The sequence below is a fragment of the Carcharodon carcharias genome, chromosome 12 (assembly GCF_017639515.1).
Source record: "Carcharodon carcharias isolate sCarCar2 chromosome 12, sCarCar2.pri, whole genome shotgun sequence".
NCBI classification, from domain to species: domain Eukaryota; kingdom Metazoa; phylum Chordata; class Chondrichthyes; order Lamniformes; family Lamnidae; genus Carcharodon; species Carcharodon carcharias.
The window spans coordinates 138249829-138269210 of record NC_054478.1 but is presented as its reverse complement, the minus strand read 5'-3'; the positions used below and the strand labels follow the sequence as shown (position 1 = coordinate 138269210).

Here is a 19382-nt window from a genome sequence, read left to right as displayed (position 1 = left end):
GACAAAAGGTTTCATGGCACAGCCAAAGGGATTGGTAATGGGATAAGTATAGGCTGTGACTCTTGCTCAAAGTCAAAAGATCTTTGGCTGGTTTGTCAACTGCTGTGGTCGGGACTGGAAAATCCCGGCCATAAAAACAAAAGATGTATCCAGAGGAGGTGTGAATGGCAGGATCGTAAATAGCTGTTGTCCAAATTTAAATAAGAGAATAGAGAAAGAAAAACAAACAAGGTAAAAAAACAAACCAGCAAAGAAAAAGGAAACAAAATGGAGGCACAGTTTATGGTTTGAAATTGTTGAACTCAATGTTGAATCCAAAAGGCTGCAGAATGCCTAGTCGAATGATGAGGTGCTGTTCCTCAAGCTTGTGCCGAACACCAAGCAGCAGGTCAAGGACAGAAAGATCAGAAAGGGTGCAAGGTGGAGAATTGAAAGGAGGAGGTACATGTGACAGGGTCATGCTTGCAGACTGAGGGAGATGTTCTCCAAGGCAGTCAACCCAGCCTGCATTTGATCTCCTTCATGTAGAGGAGACCATATTGTGATTGTAAAAAAACAAAACTACTTGAATGCCAGGATTCATACTGCATCTACAATACACCACCTGGTCCTCACCTATACAAAATGAATATGCAAGTCGATTGCTCCCTCAAACATTTTAAACGCTCACTCTATGACATTATATCTATAGCAAATTCCTTACAGCATCTATTAAATGTGCCTTGTAATGTGATATACAAGGCTATAAAATAACTCTGTTAATCTATTTACTAGTTCCCTGGTTCTCTTTCCTTTTTTGGCTTAAAACATTGATATTAATGTTTTTGAACATTTACCATACTTGTTACCATGAAAGTTTGATCAAGTTTTACACAAAAATAAGTGGGAGAAAAAAGGAATGCAACCCACTTCTGAATGGGCGGTGCAACAGAGATCCGAGTACACACACTCATTACAGTGTCAGGTCACGGCAGATGTAGCAGGCTTGGAAACTCTAACCATATTTCCATAACATTTCTTCCTGAATAATTTGTAGAGTTATTCTTAGGCTAAGGAATTTCCTGCTGCTCCTTGTAATGTGGCAGTACAAAGGATTTAGGTCCCTTGATTAGTGGAGCTGACACAGTATTTTGTTGCATGCAATGGTTCCTCAACATTTTATTTCTGGAGTGCTTTCTTCTGTATATTCCCCTCCAATTACTCCAAACATGGTTCTGCCATATTTTCAGCAAATTCACATGAAGTGAGTCATTTACAAAAAAAAAATGGTCAATTTGTGTGTGCCTCAATTTTGATGGTCTGACACCCTTAGAACCTGGGTTCAAATCCAGACCAGCCTCCTGTGTAAGGGTTCTACAGAAAATAAGTAGGAGCACTTTAATCCTGGCCTCAGCCGAAAGATGATCAATCTGAAATGTTAACTGTTTCTCTCTCCAGAGAGGCTGCCTGACCTGCTGAGCATTTCCAGCATTTTCTGTTTTGATCCCAGTATGCTGGTCAATGCAGACTCTGGGGTCCCAAAGGAAAAGTGTTCTGTTCCCAAGCTACAACATCCTTCACCCTGATCAGCAACAAACCATCTTATAAAATAATTAATTCTCTTCTCTTTAAAGCAGTCACTGATCTTAGGGGTACATCTCCAAAGACTGCACCCTTGTATTTCATTCAAGTGGCCATTTTCTACACTTGATCCTAGACAGTGAGTGCAAGCAGCCATGTCAACCATGGGGTGTTGCAGTGGAGCTCAATGTTTCCTCACCCACAGCAGCTATCTTGCCATTCGCACCTCCTCCGGGCACATTTTTTTGCTTCTTCACCAATCCTTTGGCCTTGAACCATGAAACCTTTTGATTTATACTGTGTCTCCTACCAATGCAATAGGGCTATGCAAGATGGTCACTGATACCCGCCTGCGCACATGCACAGGTCTGCGCATTTGCAGGAAATCAATGACATCTTTCTGCTGTGCCCAGCTCGCCAAAGCTTTCTCGTTCTGTCAGTTTGAGGGGCAGGGTGATGTGTGTAAGCCAATCAGAGCTACTGGTGTGAGGCTGAAAGAATCATGTGTGGCTGTTGCAATTCAGCACCTGCTGAATGAGGACAGCATTGTTAACAACCGAGGCTCAAAGTGATATCGCGAGCAGGTTAAACCATTGAATTGGTGTGTGGGACAACAGCCTGCTGTACTCGTCAGTGGCCTCCTCCGATCTTGCAAAGCTGTGGAGCCAACGTCGTTGGGTGCAACGTGAGTTTTATGTAACTGGTGTGGAGACGGGGTTTTTTCTGGTGTTTTCTTACAACGTCTGCATTTGCTTAAAATATCTTTCAAAATTCATGGGAAAACGCCTTTAATAACTGTTTGATAAGCATCTCTGCTCCTGGCTGCTGTCTACTCTGTCGCTTGCAATGACGTCACGGAGTAAAACACTAGAACGGCGCATGCACGGCATTGGCAACAAACAAAGCCTTCGATTTAATCTCTCCTGCCTTCCACTCAATCACAGACCTTCCCATTTATTTTTCTTAGCACCTCTCCCTTTTCACGTGCTCGTGATCTATTACATTTCTAACTTCTATCAGTTCTGATGAAAAGGCATAGATCTGAAACATGAACTTTCTTTATTTCTCCACAGATGCTGCCTGGCCCACTGAGAATTGCCAGCAATTTTTGTTTTGATTTCAGATTTCCAGCATCTGCAGTAATTTATTTTTATAGAGAGAGAGAGAGAGAGAGAGAGAGAGTGTGTACTTCCTCCCCCATTGAAAATAGCCCATGTGTCCTGGTGGTTGCCAAAGACAAGTGACAAAAAATTTAAATGAAGATTTTTAAAAATTTACTACATGTGGTTCTTGTAACACATTATTTCACAGCCCTGCAGCAGCAAATTAAATCTAACTACATCTAAAAGAGTCTTTAAAATAGCAGCATATCTAGTAAGTAATGACAAAATCGACATGCCACTGCTTCAAGATGATGGATGTTGCCTGCAGTAACCTCTTCACCAGTGTAAGCATAAACAAGTTTGTTACGTGAGAATAAGTACCTCTGAATGAACCTAATGCTCCCCCCTCTACAAGGCCGATGGAAATGGGTTCTCCAGCAGCATCAGCGATAATGGTGGAATAAGATAAGCTGATTCTTATCACTGAGGTGCAGGCGCACTTCAAAGAATCAGCCTACAGATCTTCTCTATTAAGGCCATCCCATAGGTTTTATCAGAGGATGTATATAGCTATGCCTTGCTTTGTGTAATCTGATGGCTATCTTGTCCACCTGTCCTGAGGGAGCATGCTTCTGAACAGTTCCCAAATACATGGCTTTCTGCCTGAGGGTTGCAGGGGTCAATCGTGTGCCACAATGGGATTAATACAGTTCTAGCCTAGCCAAAAGCAAATTAGCATAAAGGACAGAGCACTTGGGATACAGGAAGAACTCTGCGTTTAAACAAAGCCTGAGCTCTCCAATGGCTCAGACAACATGCTGCGATTTGCGATCACACATGGAAAATCCAAGCTCGAGTGATCTGTTTAACCCAGAGCTGAGCTTCAAGCCCGAAATCCACAGGGTTGAGGTTAGAATTGGTGCAAGGCAAAATAACAAGAGTACAAAAGCAATAAAGAAAATGGCAAGGAAACAGTGCCAAGGATAGATTGTTGGAAGCTTTTTTAATTTGTCATCTTCTCCTGACATAAAGGGAAAATTGGTAAGCCATGTATAATATTGCTTGGAAGGCATGAATACTTGGAATAAAAACAGAAAATGCTGGAAAAATTCAGCAGGTCTGGCAACATCTGTGGAAAGAGAAACAGAGTTAACGTTTCGAGTCCATATGACTCTTCTTCGGGGTTCGAAGGAATAGTCATATTGGACTCAAAACTTTAATGCTGCTTCTCTCTCCACAGAGCCTGCCAGACCTGCTGAGTTTTTCCAGCATTTTCTGTTTTTATTTCAGACTTCCAGCATCTGAAGTACTTTGCTTTAATTTATGAACACTTGGAAGACCTGTAACAGCAAGTGACAAAATAGGAAGCAGGAATACATTTGCAAGTTTGACTTTTGCTTTCTCCTGTATAATTCAGCTTTAAACAAGAGTCTTCCTGCTCTGGGCTAGCTTAATTTCCAACTCTGCTCCATGTGGACACACTTTCCAAACCCGTGACCTCTACCATCTAGGACAAGGGCAGCAGATATATGGGAACACCAACACCTGGAAGTTCCCCTCCATGCTGACTTGGAACTTCACTGTCACTGGGTCAAAATGCTGGACCTCCCTTCCTAACAGCACTGTGGGTGCCCCTATACCATATGGACTACAACAGTTCAAAAAGGCAGCCCACCTTCCCAAGGGCAATTAGGGATGGACAATAAATGCTGGCCTAGCCAGTGGTGGCCACATCCCGTGAAAGAATTTAAAAAAGAGACACCAGACAAGGTGGCAAGTATATTCCTCAGTCAGTTTCTAGATTGTATGTGAACTTTCAATTCCTGTTATTGTACCCATGAGGGAAAGGTGAAGGGACTAAACTGTTAAGTCTACAATACTTAAATAATGCAGAAAACACTTTGTATGAAAACCTTGTATATATAACAAATGTAACCAATAACTGAAAATCTATCATTCAGCATTGCACTTTACCTACCAGCAATGATAAAACACTGCTCATAAATTTATATTAAAACTCTGCTCAATAGCAATTATTTACCAACAAAGATTTATTGATTGTGCTTGCCACCAGAGATTTGTGCTAACTGAGCCAATCATTCAGTGAGGCTGAAGCATTAGGGTGCCAAAGGGCAGTAACTCACACTATCAGGTTAAATCCTCCTGAACATTACTGCAACAGTGCAAACAACTAATGATGAGTCAAGTGAAACTCTCCCCTGGGACTGTCATTTGCACATGAGGTGGTGTTCACTGCTCCTGGGGAGCGGTATCAAAGATTGGGAGGGAAGAAGCTGTGCCTGTCAATTAAATCCCCATCACTTCCCTTTCAGCACCCCTGAGCTAGTCAACAGTGGGTTTCCATGTAAGATGTCACAATAATATTACACATTTACCTAGGAGGAAATAACAAAGGCAGCGACTCCATTAAGGGATTCAGAGAAAAGTCTTGCTAAAGTGGTTTGTCATTTGTAATCTCAGAGCTGTTATAGGTTCTGTCTTTGAGATGGGTCTCGCTTTATGTAATGCTGTTATATATAGATTATAATTTTCCATTTTTATCATCCTACCTTCTGGGTTGCTTTTCTCCATTCCTTTTGGTCTTTCACATCATTTTTTGGGGAGTGCGAGGTGCTAGGTTTCCACACGTGCTTCTCCTTGCAAGCCACCAAGCACCTTGCAAATGGGACATGTCTGCACATTGTTCCACCACCGTCCCTATGAAAGGATCACCTCACCCCGAGAGCCTGCTGCTTTCATACTGCACCAGAGCTGCTGGGTTGCAAGATCTGTTCATTAAGCTGCAGGGGGAGCCAGTGGCACTAGCGCAATGCAGTCGAGGCTTTGGGGTGCAACACTGTGCGTGCTGTTCACGAGGCATCATCCCTCCTCTCAAGTGGGTGGAAATGATCATCTCGGACTATTACACAGAAGAGTAGGGAAGTTTCCCTGCTGTCCTGGCCAATATTTACCCCTCAAGCTAACATCACTAATCATTAAGATAAAAGCAAAATACTGCAGATGCTGGAAATCTGAAACAAAAACAAAAATAGCCGGAAAAACTCAGCAGGTCTAACAGCATCTGTGGAGAGGAACAGAGTTAACATTTCGAGTCCATATGGCTCTTCATCAGAACTAAGGAAAAATAGAAATGTGGTGAAATATAAGCTGGTTGAGGGGGGCGGTGGGATAGGTAGAGTTGGATAGAGGGCCAGTGATAGGTGGAGGCAAAGAAGAGATTGCCAAAGATGTCATAGACAAAAGGACAAAGGGGTGTTGAAGGTGGTGATATTATCTAAAGGATGTGCTAATGGTGACATTAAGGGTAGAAAGCAGGACAAGCAAGTGACAGATGGTCCTAGTTGAGGTGGGGTGGGGGGAAGGGATCAAAATAAGTTAAAAGGTGGAGATAAAACAATGGATGGAAATAAACTTAAAAATAATAGAAATAGGTGGGAAAAGAAAAATATATTAAAAAATAATAAATTATTGGAAAAAGGGGGATCGGAATGGGGGTGGGGGATGGAGGAGAGAGTTCATGATCTGAAGTTGTTGAACTCAAGGTTAAGTCCGGAAGGCTGCAAAGTGCCTAATGGGGAGATGAAGTGCTGTTCCTCCAGTTTGCGTTGAGCTTCACTGGAACAATGCAGCAGGCCAAGGGCAGACATGTGGACATGAGAGCAGGGTAGTGTGTTGAAATGGCAAGCGACAGGGAGGTCTGGGTCATGCTTGTGGACAGACTGAATATGTTTCACAAAGCAGTCACCCAGTCTGCGTTTGGTCTCTCCAATGTAGAGGAGACCGCATTGGGAGCAGCAAATGCAGTGGACTAAATTGAGGGAAGTGCAAGTGAAATGCTGCTTCGCTTGAAAGGAATGTTTGGGTCCTTGGACGGTGAGGAGAGGGGAAGTAAAGGGGCAGGTGTTGCACCTTCTGCGGTTGCATGGGAAGGTGCCAAGGGAGGGGGTTGAGGTGTAAGGGGCGATGGAGGAGTGGACCAGGGTGTCCCAGAGGGAACAGTCCCTACGGAATGCCGACAGGGGGTGAAAGGAAAATGTGTTTGGTGGTGGCATCATGCTGGAGTTGCGGAAACGGCAGAGGTTGATCCTTTGAATGCGGAGGCTGGTGGGGTGATAAGTGAGGGCAAGGGGGACCCTATCATGGTTCTGGGATGGAGAGAAAGGTGTGAGGGCGGATGCACGGGAGATGGGCCAGACATAGTTGAGGGCCCTGTCAACCACTGTGGGTGGAAAGCTAATCATGCTATTTGTGGAAGCTTGCTGTACGCATATTGAGAGCTGCGTTCACTACATTATGAAAGTGAATAAACTTCAAAAGGGCTTCAGTGACTGTAAAACTCTCGGGAGTCCTGAGGTTGGGCTATAGAAATGCAAGCCTTTCTGCAACAGTGCCTTTTTCTCTCAAAATCATGAATACTTTTATGTATTTAGTGAGTAACCTAGGGCTTTCACTGCTGTGGGTCACACTTAAGCTTGTGAAGACGACTAATAGCGTGCTCATCGGCAGACAGGAAACACCATGCTACAAGGTTATTTTAGATTAGGTTAGGTTCTGCCCTCCCCTGGGCAAGTTTGGTGGCAGGGGGCATTTAATTGAGCGGGAGGGTGGTGGGTGGGGGCCCCAATGCCTTCCCTTCTCTTCCCCAATTAACTGTATGACAGGAGGGCCCAGGGATGGCCTTTCCACCCTGCTGCCAATTGAGACCCTAATGTGGGGAATTAATGCTCACTTAAGGGTCTCATCCTACTGCAAGCAGGAGATATACCTTGCAAGATTGCTTGCGCTCTCTCATTAAAAGACACACACTGCATGATTGAGGGAGCTGGCATTGGCTAGGGGGAGCCTGCCGAGAGCCACCCCATACCTTTGCTGCCATCGCCCCTCACCCATCATTACTCACCCATGGCCTGGGATCCAGATGATCCTGGGCCGCGAGTGGACATAGTATCGCAAAGGCTACCACCTCTCTGGCTAGCCTCTGACTGGCAGGCGGGTCTTTTGCTTTCTCACCCCCTGCTCCCCAGGAATCTACTACCCCGGGGGAGGCCTTCCACTGCCTAGTTAAGTGCCTGACGGGTACATAATTCAAGTGGCCTTCCTTTGAACAGCCCACACAGGCTCTCGCTAACTCTTCTGCCTGCTGACGAGACCCCCGTTGCCTCCATTAAATACCACTCTATTTGTGCGGTGCTAGGGCTATAAGAATGCTCTAGCACACACACTACTAGAATAAGAGATGAGAAACTAATTAAAAGTACAGGGTAATAGTTGAGTGCTTTAATTACCTCAAGGTGCCCATTGCCAGCACAGAATCTGCTTGATCACTTGTTTGGACTACAAGAGGCTGCGCACTGCTCAGTTTGATATTTAGAGACTGTTCCAGCAATCTGCAACAGGTTAAGACCCACCTACTACACAGACTGCATTTCAGATCCAACATATTTTTTAACGAGAACATTTTTAAGTTTAAAAAATGCTCAAAATGGCAGCATTAAAGGACTATCTATATGATTTTTTAAAGTTTAAAAACATGTAAAGATTTGGGTAGGAATTAGGGCTATCCAATTTCCCCGTAAACAACTGAAATAATGACTGTGTTTCCCATTCTGCTATATCTTTTTATATATCCTGTTATTGTTCCTTTCTATTTAAAAAAGATCCTTCTTTATCTGGCAGGCCCCTATTATTGTTCTGCTATAATTCAGCCTCTTGACATTTTACAGCCTCCTGATATAAGGTGGCTCCCAAGTTTCATCGCCAGTGCCATAATGAGACACGCAGGCAATGCAATTTGTCCCCTATACAATGACCAATGCAGGGAAAGATTTTTTTGTGCATCTGGAAAAGCCAAATTGTAAATGCATTTGTATGAACACTTTTAAGATCTCTCTACATCCGGACACCAGAGATCTTCATCCTTAAAGGTTATTATGGAGAGAGGTAGCAGCAGGGCAACCTCATCACGTTCTTGCAAAATGCGTTTGAAGCACTGAATGATGGTACAGAGGTGCAGCAGCTTCATTCTTTATACTGTGAGCACCTGCTGTGTCAGGTGCATTAGCATCCATAAAGCTGCGCCCCCTCTCAAAGACTGGAGAACCGAGGTGACCTTCTCATCATTATCCTGTTCATTTCCTCCCACAGCGCGATGCCCATCACACAACCTGCTCATCAAAGTGGTTAGAGCCAAGTCCTAATGGGGGGAAGTAATCTTGTTTAAATAAAAACCAATGTGTTAAACCACTCTACTCTCCATTGTTAAAAAGGGAACTGTCAGCGAGTGCATGACAGTCAACCCACTGCTCGTCATGATTGACATACTTCGGCCCTCACGACAACGGGTTGGACGGTTTATTACATTAGAGCACATCTCCCACGCCTTGTCTCCACACAACTGGAACTGTCATACTGGGAGATTGTAAAGAATACAAATGTAATGTACCCACAGTTCAGCTAATGGGATTTGACACAGGCTTTAAGTTTAATGAAGAAAGTTGCCAGTAGCAACAAAACTGTCACTGCTTGCGAAGTGCAATTAATAAAGGCTCCGACAACATTACTCCAGACTGCAGCCAGCAAAAGGTACCCTTAGTTCAAGCTGTGGTAAATTAGCTGGCCAATTTTTCTTAAGTACCTGCACCATTTACAGAGCAATTTATTAATTTTTTGTCTGCCACTGGCACTCGAAGGAATGTAATTTTGCACCTGATGTCCATTCAAGATGCAACTCATTTGAAATGGATCATGGTATTTATGTCAGGTAATGAACAAGTTGTCACTGGGTGTCCAATTTATAACCATTCTGGGAAAAAATACAGGAGGTTCAAGTGGTTAAAACACAACCTCACCACGGCCCCTGCCTGACCCAAGAGGATTACATTGCACAATTAATCAAGGCATACAGGGTATTCTAATCGCGCCATTGGTTAGTAGGGTCAGGGGGAGGGTCGAATAGTATAATGGGTTAATCAAATGTACCCCTACCACTACTCCTTCCCACATCTGGGATCTGGGTTCAAGCCAACCCAGGTGCGTGGCATTACAGTCTCCGCACTGTTAACTTGAAGCCCGAGGGCAGCCCAGACAAAATTCAATGTGGTGGCCGCGTCTTCAGCTGCTAAGGCCCTTAGTGCTGGAATTTCCTCTCTCAACCTCTCGGCCCTTTACCTCTCTCTCAACCCTTAACTCTCCCCTTAAAACCTACCTCTTTGACCAAGTTTTTGCCCTAATATGGCCGGGTGTGGCTCAGTGCCAAATTTTGCTTGAAAATATTTTATTATTTTAAAAACGCTATATAAATAAAAGTTATGGTTGTGAATAAAGTGAGGATATTACAGTAGAGTTAAAGAAAGAAAGACTCGAATTCATATGGTGCTTTTCACATCCAACGGACATCTCAAAGCACTTTACAGCCAATGAAGTACCTTTAAAAAAAAAGTCTCTGTTGTAATTTAGGAAACGTGGCAGCCAATTTGCACACAGCAAACTCCCACAAACAGCAATGTGATAATGACCAGATAATCTGCTTTTGTGATGTAGGTTGAGGGATAAATACTGACTAGGTCACCTGGAATATCTTTGAAATCGTGCCATGGGATCTTTTACATCCACTTGAGCAGGCAGATGGGGCTTCAGCTCAACGTCTCATCTGCACCTCCGACACTGCAGTGCACTGTCAACCTTGATTTTTGTACTCAAGCCCTGGAGTGTTACTTGAACCCAGAACCGTGTGATTCAGAGGCAAGAGTGCTATCAACTGAGCTACAGCTGACACTACTTTTGCAATTAGTTTTGCAAATATACTGCATGCTCCAAAGTTAAAAAAGCTTAATGGAAAATTCTACTTAAAATAAGCTCTGACCATCATTTTCCAAGTCTCCCTGGCTACAGTCATGGTGCCAGAGGACTAGAGGACAGTTAATGTTGCACTATTGTTTAAAAAGGGAGGAAACGATAGCCTGATAATTAGAGGCCAGTCAGCCTAACTTCAGTGGTGGGAAAATTATTGGAAAAATTTCTGAGAGACAGCATGAATCGTCATTTAAAGGGATACAGGTTGATGGAGGACAATCAGCATGGATTTGTTAAGGGGTCATGTCTGACTAACTTGATTGAATTTTTTGAGGAGGTAACAAGGAGGGTATATTAGGGTAGTACATTTGATGCAGTTTACATGGAATTTAGGAAGGCCTTTGACAAGGTTCCACATGGCAGACTGCTCGGAAAACTAAAAGCTCAAGAGATCCAAGGAAAATGCGAGTTGGATTTAATATTGGCTCAGTAGCAGCAGGCAAATGGTAATAGTAGATGGGTGCTTTTGTGATGGGGAAGCTGCTTCCAGTGGGTTTTTGCTGGGCTCAGTACTGGGTCCCTTGCTATTTGTGATACAGGTCAATGATTTAAACTTTAATGATGAAGAAATTTGCAGATCATATGAAAACTGGAGTGTGGTTGATCCTGAGGAAGACTGCAGGGAGATATCAATGGACTGCTCAAGTGGACAGATAAAGTGGCAAATGGAATTCCATCCAGAGAAGTGTGAGGTAATGTATTTGCAGAGGACAAACAAGGTAAAGGGAATACACATTAAATAATAGGATACTGTGAAAGGTGAAGTTAGATCCTTAAAGGTTGCAGGATAGGAAGGGAAGTTGGTCAAGATGGCAGAAGGGATACTTTATTAACCAATGTCCAGAGTATCAATGCAGGGAGGTTATGTTAGAACTGTACAAAACATCAGTTATGCTGCAGCTAGAGTACTGCGTACAGTTCTGGTCACCACATCACAAGAAGGATATGATCGCACGAGAAAGAGTACATAGGACATTTACAAGGATGTTACCAGGAATAGAGAATTTTAGTTTTAAGGAAAGGTTGGATAGGCTGGGGCTGTTTCCTTTGAACAGTGGAGGCTAACCGAGATTTAATTTAAACCGAGGTGCATTAAATTATGGGGGGCCTAGATAGAGTGGTTAGGAAGGACCCATTTCCATTAGCAAAATGGTCAATAACTGGGGCCACAAAGTTAAAGTAATTGGTGGAAGGATTAGAGGGAAGTTGAGGAGTAATTTCTTTTCACCCAGAGGGTCTGGAACTCACTGCTTGAAAGGGTGGTAGAGGCAGAAACCCTTTTAACATTTAAAAAACACTTTGGTGTGTACTTGAAGTATCGCAATGTACAGGGCACAAGGCCAAGAATTGGAAGATGGGATTAGACGAGATAGATCGTCTTTGGCCAGCACAGAGAATGGGCCAAATGGCTCCCTCCATGTTTTTATGAGATATTAGGATAAATGACCAAAAGCTTGACCAGAGAGGTAGGTTTTAAGGAGGACCGAAATGTAGGGAGGGGGAGAGAATTAGGGAGGGAATTCCAGAACTTATATGGTTGAAGGCAAGGCCAATGGTGGGGCAAAGGAAATCTAGCATTGTGCTAGTGGAACCAGAACTAAATTAGTACTGATATAAAAGCAGTTCCAGTTCCACACATTCCCACTCCTTTCCAATTTTGAAGTATTTTTAACATTTCCTTATGCCCCCTTAGTATTTTGTCTTATTTGAGCACACACTGGTTAAAATAATGAATAATGGTTTCCTGGAAGACAGTGTGGCTGTAATTTAGTCCAGAGATTCAGATGGTTTATATATGCCACGAATGTGCTGGAGTAATTACAGGGATGGTAAGAATCCCACCAAGGAGTTCGGATCACATCAAGTTGCAACAGCAAAGCCTAAATCGTTCACGTCATTCCCCGAGATGAGGCTACGCCTTTGAGACAATGTCCACTGACTGATTATACTGGTGAGCAGTGTAGAAGTTGAAAATACTGTCCCCTTTCACACTTCAATTTGAATTTAACCTGCACTGGTGGTGTGAAAGTCTCCTGTGCCAATAGCAAACAGCTTAAGTGAAATGGTTTTGTCCAATACAAAGGAGGACTTATATTTATACAGCATCAACAAACATCCCCCAGTGTCATCAACTGAGCCACAGCTGACACACAGAGTATGTAATATAAAACAGCTCATCGTATGGAATATAAGAACAGGAGGACATTCAGCCCCTCAAACCTAATCCGCCATTCCATTAGATCTTGGCTGATCTGCCATCTTAATTACCCTTGGTTCCATAGCCCTTAATACCAAAGCCCAACAAAAATCTCCATGATGACATTTTCAATCGACTCCCTAACCTCAACAGCTTTTTGGGGGGAAGAACTCCAAATTTCAACCCTTTGTGTGAAAGATTGCTTTCTGGCTTCATCCCTTGATGGCTTTGCTCTAATTTTAATATTATGCTGTCTTAATCTGGGTTCCCATACCTACTTGAGGAAATAGTTTCTTACCCCATCAACTTCTTTAATCATCTTAAGCACCTCAATTAGATCACCCATTAATCTTCTAAACTTGAGGGGATACAGGCCATCTATGCAACCTGTCCTCAAAATTTAACCCTTTCAGCCCTGGTATCATCTGGTGATATGATGCTTTCATTGACACACCACACCGATAATAATAATACAGATATAAAATAGATTTTACACCACACCAATACCCTTCTCAATTGAGATAAAGGCACATTGGTAGGGAGGTGTACAGGCAGCTTTACTCTACGTTTAACCTGATCTGCACCACACACATTTTATGGAAGTACTGGTCGAGGGTTAACAAAAATATAAATTGCTCCAGCGTTAATACTTTTCAACTTAGCAGCACAAAAAATTTGATATCAAAAATACCTTTATTAAAAATACACATGGCATATGCAGCCTCCATTCTTGTCTGCTCAAAACAGATGCTAATTATCCACTGCTGTGGTACAGTGGTACATAGAGCGCTGTTCTCTGGGTCTGTGTCCCTCATTCCCAATATAATGAGATGTCAACCTCGGTTGGGGAGTTCAACAAATTTATCAAATGAACAAAAGGGATTTCCTCACAGAAAAACGGGAGGAACAAACAAAATTCCTTGTGGACAAACTAGCCTGCACATCCTCATGGTTGACAGAGGAGAGTCAAGGGCAGCAGATTGGGGATTGTGAGCGAGCCCCCTATCCCTAGCCTATTAATCAGGAAATCATGCGTTGCTCAGGGAACTTCAAACAAAACCAAAGCACAGAATAAGCTGAAAAATACTCAGCAACTGTGGAGAAACAGAAGTCAGTCAGTTGACATTTCAGGCCTGAAGAATCTTCCTTAGGAAAGAAATGGTCTATCTGTAATATCTTGCAGTCCTGAAGAAAGAGTCTTTAAATCAGAAGTATCAACTGGCTGTCTTCCTGACCTGTTGGACTGGTTCCAACCTTTTCTTCTCTTATTTCAGATTTCCAGCATCTGCAGTATTTTGCTCTAGTATGACTGACCTCCTGATCCATTGAGTATTGCCAACCTTTTCAGCTTTGTTTTCCAATTTCCAGCATTGCACAGTTTGTTTTGCTTTTTGAGCTTAATATTAAAATGATTGAGGGGCGGGGGTTGTTGGGCTGGAGGAGGACAGAAGAGATACAAAATAATTTTGAACTTGGAACAAGACAGCATGTACTCTGCTGAGCACTGTTGGGGCTCTCTTCACTGCGACTGAGTCACATTCTATTCCAGCACAAGACTCAAAGTAATCAATTCCAAGTAGTGGCTTGTTTTGCTAAATGATCCCACTGCAAATACAGTGCTGAGGTATGAGTCACTGCCACACTAAGCAATTTGCCACATTCTGCCTCAGTTTGTATTCTTGGATTTTAAACAGCAGTTTCCCACTGAGTGGATGCACTGCGGTTCTAATAGTCAAGTTGCGAGGGTCTGCAATAGCTGAATGGACCAGTTGAGGTTTTGATGGATTGATGCTGTCCTAGCCATATGATCCTCAACACTCATCTCACTCACTCAGATGCTAAAGAATTGCAAGCCTTTCATTACCAAGGCTGAGAGATGTAACAGTCAACATCAGGTAAATGAGGAAGTCATGATTAAGTAACATGAAGTTGTGCTTTAAAAACCTGGAAATTATCAAAAGGGAAGCACGAGTTCATCGGCAGCTAGAAGGTACAATGAACGTGTCACATCACTATTCTTCTGAAATTGGGGTAAAGGTACATTTTGGTAGAGAGGGGTACAGGCAGCTTTACTTTACACTCAACCTGATCTGTACCGTACACATTTAATGGAAGGGCTGCCCCATTTTCAGCGTCAATACCATTCAATTTAGCAACAAATCAGTCTTCAATGCATAGTACTGTGTAACTGGCACCAGAACTTTTAACGCAGTCACAAGCAAATAGAACAGCCTCTCAAATTTTAAAATGCAACCAGTTTTTAACCATAAGTTCATGTCCTTGCATTGAAAAGCCTCACAAGTGGCTACCTTGGCTGACCTGCCAACTTGAGTGGGTATTTTAAGTTTTTAAAGTTGTATCCACATGAATCTATTTATTTATACAGAATAGTTCAATAGAATGCAGATAGCTAGGATATAGCAAGGGCCTATCACGCTGTGAGTAAGCCAGTTAATTATCTTTCAAACTCAGCATTCTTCCCATGCTTTCAAAAGAAGGTTTCTCCACAAATTCGTTTCTCATTTTCTTTTAGTCAGCTGCGTATCCAGCATGGATAGAACTTCACGAATGCTGTCATTGCTCAGATCAACCGAGAAACTCTGACACTTTAAGGTTAGCCATGCAACAGTGAATCATGCTGTTGTCTGAACCGGAAGGTTGTGGGTTCTGATCCCGTGCGGAGACATGCTGCACTGTCAGAGGTGCCATCTTCTGGATGAGACATTAAACCGAGGCCCTGCCAACTCTCTCAAGTGGGCGTAAAAGATCTCATGGCACTATTCTGAAGAAGAGCAGTGGAATTTTCCCCAGTGTCCTTGCCAATATTATTTCATCATTTATCTCATTGCTTGCGATAACTTGCTGTATGCAAATTGGCTGTTTCCTACATTACAACAGTGATTACATTTAATTTATTTTTTATTCTTTCCTGGGATGTGGGCATCACTGGCAAGGCCAGAATTTGTTGCCCATCCCTAAATGCCCTTGAATGGAGTTGTTTGCTAGATCATTGTAGAGAGCAGTTAAGAGTCAACCATAGTGCTGTGAGCCTGGAGTCACAAGTAGGCCAGACAAGGATGGCAGATTTCTTTCCCTAAAGGACATTAGTGAACGAGATGGATTTTTAAGACAATCGATGGTAGTTTCATAGTCACCATTACCGAGACTAGTTTTCAATTCCAGATTTAATTCCACCAGCTGCCCCAACAGGATTTGAACTCAGAGGATTAGCCTGGGCCTTTGGATTGTTAGTCCATTGACATTACCACTCTGTCACCGTCTTCTTCATAAGTACTTCATTGGCTGCAAAACACTTTGGGTCATCCAGTGATATGAAAGGAGCTATATAAATGCAAGTCTTTTTTTCAGGACTGAAAATTACAACAACTGTGGCTAGTTGAAGTATTTGATATGGGATGTCTCAATGCGCAAAAACACATCAACCTTAGAAGAGTGGCAAGGAAGAACGTCTCAGCTCTGATGAATGTACAAATTCATAAAACACCAAGTGAAAATGGTAACAATCATTTGGAATGGGAGATGTGGGTTGAAGATGGTTGTACAATAATCTGTCACAAGACAGGAAGCAGCAGTGTTATGGAAAAAAAATTACAAAATATTTTTAGGGATTAACATTTCCTGCAAATAACCCACTGGAGATGCACAGGAGATTTTCTTCAAAGTATTGTAGAACTCTTTGAAACAAGAGAATCTTCAAGCACTTTACTGTTCCATTTTACAGGTTCATCCATGAAAGTGTCTCTTTTTACAATCTGTTTTAACCCCTTACATGTACTGCTGAATGTTCACAAGACTGAACAAACCTGAATCTAGACCCCATGCTAACCCGCTTTCCAACTGGCTAGTTTACATATAAAATCAAACAAAGGCTACTCCAGACTGCACACAATTTCATATCATGCCCACCAAGACTAACTTCTCCAGTTTAGAGGGTTGCTGTGAGGACAGGTTGTATAGACGTGGTTTGTATTCCCTCGACTGCAGAAGATTTAAGGGGTGACCTAATTGAGGTGTTTAAAATAATTGAAGGATTTATAGGGTAGAGAGAAAGAGAAGCTATTTCCTCTGCTGGGCAGTGTCCAGAACAAGGGGCATAACCTTAAGTTTAGAACCAGGCCATTCAGGGTCGATGTCAGGAAACACTTCTTCACACAAAGGGTAGTATAAATTTAGAACTTTTCCCCATCCCCACAAAAGCTGTTGAGACTGGAGGTCAATTGAAAATTTCAAAACTGAGATTGATAGGTTCCTGTCAGGTAAGGATATTAAGGAATGTGGCACCAATGTGGGCAAATGGAGTTAAGATGCAGATCAGTCATGATGTAAGCGAATGACACAACAGGCTTGAGGGGCTGAATAGCCTCCTCCTTTTCCTAGGTTCCTACCATAGCAGCAAGTGGAGCACTGAAACTCTTCAAGTGTAACATCTCATGGTACATTCGCTACCCAGGCATTGTTAGCATTAACAATATATTTTTGTTCCACAGTATATGGCATATTTATATAATTCCTGTGGTCCTATCTTCCAAATTTTAAGCAGTTTCATATATTTCTTTTCGGTTTCCACCTTGTGGAAAACTGCAGGAATAACAAAAGTCAGGCATGGAATACAAACTGGGCAGGAATTTACAACTAAAATGGGTTAGTTAATGGGTCAATGTCATGGATGCAAAGAGAAACTGCACGTCCAAACACATATTCTATTGAGCTTAATATTAATTTGTCTAGTATTTTATAGATTTATATTTGCCTTCATTCAGCCCAAGAATTCAAAGCGATTCCATTTGCATTTTGAAAGCGATAACGGCCTTCACTGCCCAACTGGTTAAATTAGTGAACTATTAGGCACTTGGAAAGAATGTGAATACAAGTAGCAAAGAAAGCAGGCATGTCACTTTAAATTCCGACAAACTAAAAAGAGAGCAGTTCTTTTTGTGTCATGAATACTTGGTCTCTCGTTTTTGCAAGTCTCAGATGGTAGCCCCTTTTGTCTTGGGCTGTCTGTAGCCAGTCAGTGCCACAGTAGAATGATGGACAAACGGTGACAGTTCCGCCCTATCAGCCGGCTGATCTGTAATAAACCTTAATGTTACCTCCTATGGCTAATTCATCATCTGACCCTCAGACAGTCGCTGTGATTGTAAAGCTCGCTCTCAACAAGGGAGAACTGACCACAGAATAGAGAGAGAGGGTAGAGGCCTTAAGAAGAACAGCGATAAGTGCAACCTGTCAACACAAGGACAAAGAAGGGCAGGCCCCAGGGAGTGTAGGAAAAGAAGAGGGAAAAAAATCGCTGCAACCAGTTTATCTGATGAGGGTTATGGGTAATTAATTATAAACTCAATTACCCAAACCTTACTTCAGCAGTCTCTATTCATTAAGAGATAAAATTTGAGCAGCAAGTACTTTCTCACAAACAATCAAGAATACAATCACTTTCCATTCAGTTCAGGCCATTTAACCCTCTCCAAACATCTGTAATGGCAGGTAAGCATTCAGAAACCTGGCATTCATGTGCTGGGAATGATTTCTGGAAGCCTATCCATGTATCTGGCACAACGTGAGACCATGACTTTCTCAATTGTGGCTCAGTGGATAGCAGTCTTGCCCCTGAGTCAGAAGGTTGTGGGTTGGAGCCCCACTCCAGAGACTTGAGCACAAGAGGCTGATGCTCCAGTGCAGTACTGAGGGAGTGTTACATTGTGGAGGTGCCACCTTTCAGATGAGACCTTACCTAAGGCCCTACCTGCCCTCACAGATGGACATAAAGGATTCCACTACATTACTTTAAAGAGCAACAGAGACGTTCTTCCCGGTACCCTGGCCAATATTTATCTCTCAAACACTATCACAAAAAACAGATGATCTAATCATTATCACATTGCTGTTTGTGGGAGTTTGCTGCGTGGAAATTGGCTACCCTGTTTTCTACATTATAACACTGAGTACACTTCAGGAATTCTTTGGCTATAAAGCACTTTGGGACATTCAAAGGTTGCAAAAGGCACTATATAAATGCAAGTCTTTCATTACCAAGATTGAGAAATGTAGCAAAGAGGAACAGGTAAATTATGAAGTCACGATTAGGTAACATTAAGTTGTGCTTTAAAAGCTTGGAAATTGTCAGGAGGAGAAAAGCAAGAGGTAATGGTGCCAAACTGTGAGATATCAAGGGCTGAATTTTATGTTCCTTGCAGTGTATTTCAAGGCGGGGGTGGGGTGTCTTGTAAGATAAAGCAGGTGGCTTTCCCACTGCCTTCCTGCCCACCCCCAACCTGTCTTCCACATGCCAATGTGCAGGGAAGGCTCAGATGGTGGCCAGTCAGTGCCACAGTAGTATGATGGACAAACGGTGACAGTGCCGCCCTATCAGCCGGCTGATCTGTAACAATAAACCTTAATGTTACCTCCTATGGCAAGTTCACCATCTGACCCCCAGGCAAGGGGTGGGCAGCCCTAGGCCTATTGAGGCCCTTAAGTGGCCAGTTAATGGCCACTTTAGGGCCTCATTCCACCTCCACCCCTATTTGACATGCAGCAGGGGAAGGTGGAGGTAAGCCTGGCAGCTTTCACTGCACGGGCTACTGTCAGGCACCAAGTGGGATACCTCCTTTGAGGGGGAGTGGGGT

At 42.9% G+C, this 19382-nt stretch overlaps 1 protein-coding gene across 6 annotated transcripts in view; it reads right to left on the bottom strand.

The window, feature by feature from the left end:
* Positions 1 to 19382, bottom strand: part of agap1 (ArfGAP with GTPase domain, ankyrin repeat and PH domain 1) — a 689020-nt gene that overhangs the window by 221511 nt on the left and 448127 nt on the right. The gene's annotated exons all lie outside the window — the stretch shown is intronic.